This window comes from Mauremys mutica, chromosome 14 (assembly GCF_020497125.1).
Source record: "Mauremys mutica isolate MM-2020 ecotype Southern chromosome 14, ASM2049712v1, whole genome shotgun sequence".
NCBI classification, from domain to species: domain Eukaryota; kingdom Metazoa; phylum Chordata; order Testudines; family Geoemydidae; genus Mauremys; species Mauremys mutica.
In genome coordinates this window covers 1,608,712-1,612,091 of record NC_059085.1, presented here as the reverse complement: position 1 = coordinate 1,612,091, position 3,380 = coordinate 1,608,712, and the positions used below count along the sequence as shown (strand labels likewise).

At 52.4% G+C, this 3,380-nt stretch overlaps 1 non-coding gene across 1 annotated transcript; it reads right to left on the bottom strand.

The window, feature by feature from the left end:
* Positions 1-2,364: 2,364 nt before the first annotated feature.
* On the bottom strand, positions 2,365-2,438 carry TRNAT-CGU. Its single transcript has one exon. It is a non-coding gene; the product is annotated as a tRNA-Thr (tRNA).
* Between the last annotated feature and the right edge of the window lie 942 nt (positions 2,439-3,380).

Sequence of the window (3,380 nt, the reverse complement as noted above, 5' to 3'; positions counted from 1 at the left end):
GGGGTTTGGGAGTTGCCTGTAAGCCATAAGTGGACTTGGTGCAGTGAAAACCGCTGCTCCATTCTGGCTGACCTGGGGGCGCCATTGATGACATGGGAGTGGGGGCAGGGCGCTGGCTGTGAGCAAATGGGATCCAGGAAGCCCCAGCCTGCCCCTCCAGGGGCCGAGTCGTCTTCTTCTCTCCTGCCAGGGGGAGCCCGGCCTAGAGCCTGCCCAGCATGTTCTGCAGCTCGAGCATTAAGCCTTCCTGTGTGGCCTGTGCTGGAGCTGACCCTGGACCCCTGTGGGGCACTGTTGGGGCAAATCCCGACTGCAAATAATTCTGGCCACAAGATCAACCCATTGGGTCGAATGGGGCAAGCTGGAGGCCTGGTGCCTTAGTCCGTGGGGCCAGCAGGTCAAGCCATTTTCCTGCATGTGGGGGAGGCAGCCGCTGCGGTTCGCCCTTCCTGCTCCCTGCGCTGCTGCACCCTAAAATCCCTGTCAGCCGGCAAGATGGGCTGGGAGCCTGGAGAGAGGAGGCAAAGGGGTGGCCCGAGCCCCCTCGGCCACTGCCCCTGCCCCAGGCAGCCCACAGAGACCTGATGCCTCCCCAAGTGACACACGGAGATGTGCCAGCAGCGCTAAGGCGGCTCCCTGCCCACTCTGCCCCCTCCCTCCCTGCCACACTGCTCCTGGAAGTGGCCGGCATATCCCTGCAGCCCTGAGTGCAAACGCCACAGCTGACCCGCCCCCGTATCCCACTGCCTAGGAGCCACTGCCGGAGGGGAGTGTGTGCCAGTCACTTTGGGAGCTGTGCTGCCCGAGGTAAGCACCTCCACCCCCGACCACCTCCTGCAGCCCTACCCCTGCCCCAGCACAGAGGCTCCCTGTGTCTTGAACAAGCACTTTCAAGGATTGGCCAAGAACTTCTGCTCTGTTTCTGTGAAAGAGACACAAAAAAGGGAGCCCAACGGACAAGTTTAGTTCGCAAGCACAAACTGGCAGGGCCAAGCCTGGATCTCTCAGTTACTCAGAAGGCTCTTCAGCCAGCTCTCCCCAAAGGCCAGTCTCTAGAGGCTTTTGTGACATGATGTACTTCAAAATAGCTCCCTGTAGCTCACATAGTCATCAGTCATATATGGCTGTGATATGTCCTACAAACCATTCCATGTAAGTTATCATATGAAAAGTCATGATCTGCTGAAATCGGTTATTCTGTCCAAATATGTATAGCATGAGGGTGTGTGAAGTTATGCATTTTGCTGTCTGGTTGTTACTGAAATAGGCTATAATTTTGCTAGTGACCCCTGCCGAGGAGGGTGTTCAACAGCCATGAATCAGCAGAGGAATTGTAATTAAGGGATTTCCAATTCAGTGACAGATGCCCAAACACAACACTGTGGGGACCGCTCAAGTCTATGACTCAGTTGCACAAGACCACACCAGGAGGATTCCCCAACCTAGTGACTCAGCAGAGCCCACCCGGACACGTCTGGGCAAGTGTCTTCTAGACACTTGAACTAAGGATATAAAATAGGAGACTGTGGCATCATGTTTTTGCCTTTCTCCTCTCCCACCTATGCTGGAAGCAGCAGGAATCCTGAGAAAATGAAGGTCATCTGAGGACAGTAATCCAGGTTTTAGGGGGAATTCTATGTATTAAGGAGGATAACATCCAGTAGGATGAGAAAATTGCTTGACCTAACTACTGCCTAGTGTAATAAGGTGTAAAGTTTAGATTTTGCTGTGGTCATACAGTGCTTAGTGCTCTGCGTTCTGGCCTCAAGAGCCATGGATGCAAGTTGAGTTACGATGACCTTTTCCTTGTCTCCACATTTCTTATGTGCCTCCTTCTGACACTTGTCAGAAAAAACAACTGGTTTCTTTTGCAAGCATTTGCATTGCAAGGCAGAGGCAGTCTTCTCTGTTTCCGCAAAAGATTCACCAAAAGGTGGGAAGAGCAGACACATTTGTTAAGGCACTACTGGGAGCTGCATCCCTAACTCCACCCGGCAGGTGAGTCACCCAGCTTAGCCACGGTGCGACTCTCTGGGACTTTTCTCCCAACTGCTCCATTTTTCATCAATGACAATCAAAAGGAAGGTGACATGACATCTGTGTGTGAACATCTCCAGGGAATCACAAGGATGTGTGGCGCAGGCTCTCGTGTTGCAGCAATTGCAATCGAAGCAACCGCCATGCCAATGCCAGTCATAGCAGCGTTTTCATCAACTCCAGGTTTGTGATTTGATTGTTTCCAATGCTTCTCTCCAAAGAAGCTCTTTCCTTAGCAAGCAATGACTTGGATACCAAGGGAGGCCTCTTCTGTTTCCTAGGCAGACACAGGAAAATGTGAGCAGAGGAGACAAAAGCCATATGCCAAGGAACCACTGGGAGTTGAACCCAGGATCTCCTGTTTACGAGACAGGTGCTTTAGCCAGCTAAGCCATGGTGCCTGCCTGAAGAAAGTATTTGCAACTGTTTCATTTGATGGTTCAAGTCAACACCTGCAAATTCTAAAGTACAGACGTTCCCCATCTCCCTCAAGACTTGCAGACCTTGAGGTGTCTGGCTCTCTGTGCACAGAGAGCCACAGCTGAGTAGACAGAGGGCTTCTAACATGTGCCTCTCCCACCAGTCACTGTGATCATATAATGGTTAGTGATCTGTGTTTCAGTCGCAGCAACCTCGGCTCAGTTCTGAGTCATGGTAACCTTTCCTTCAGCTCCAATCAGGAGAAGGCTTGGTGGAGCAGCCCATATATAAAGAGCTGCTCAGCACAGCAAGAGTTAGTCACTCCTTGGAGTTTGAGGAAGGAGGATTGGCTGCCGTGAAGGAAGGAAGGAGCTGGGAGGGCACCATGATCAGAGTAGTGCTGGGGTAAGGGGTGCATGAGTGACCTCCTGGCTGACTACTGCCAGACTAAGGCCCTGATACAAAGGTGGAGGAAGGTTCTAGGTCTGTTGGGAAATTGTCCAGGGAAACAGATGGCAGGGTTGGAGGTTCACACCTTTTGCCTCAGTAGCCACTGACACAGGTGGCTACAACCTGGACTGCAGCCGGCCACTGAGGCAAATGTCTGGGTAGAGGACACCCCCCCCCACCCAGCAGGGGAGAGAGAACTGAGTGGGGCACAGCCAGAGGGCTGTGTCCATAAGAGGACACTGAAGTCCTGAGAGCAACATGGGTCCTAACGATAGAACAGATGGTGGCCAGACGCTACTAGATGAAGGCGCACCGGTGAACCAGAGCTAATTGCTAGGATGGTCAGCAGGAGGTGCTGCAGTGAGGCATGCCCCATGGCACCAAGACTTAGCCACAAGGAAGGCTCTCTCTGTCTTGAACAAGCACTTAGAAGGATTCTGCTGACAGATCTTTTCTTTTTCTGAAAAGAGATA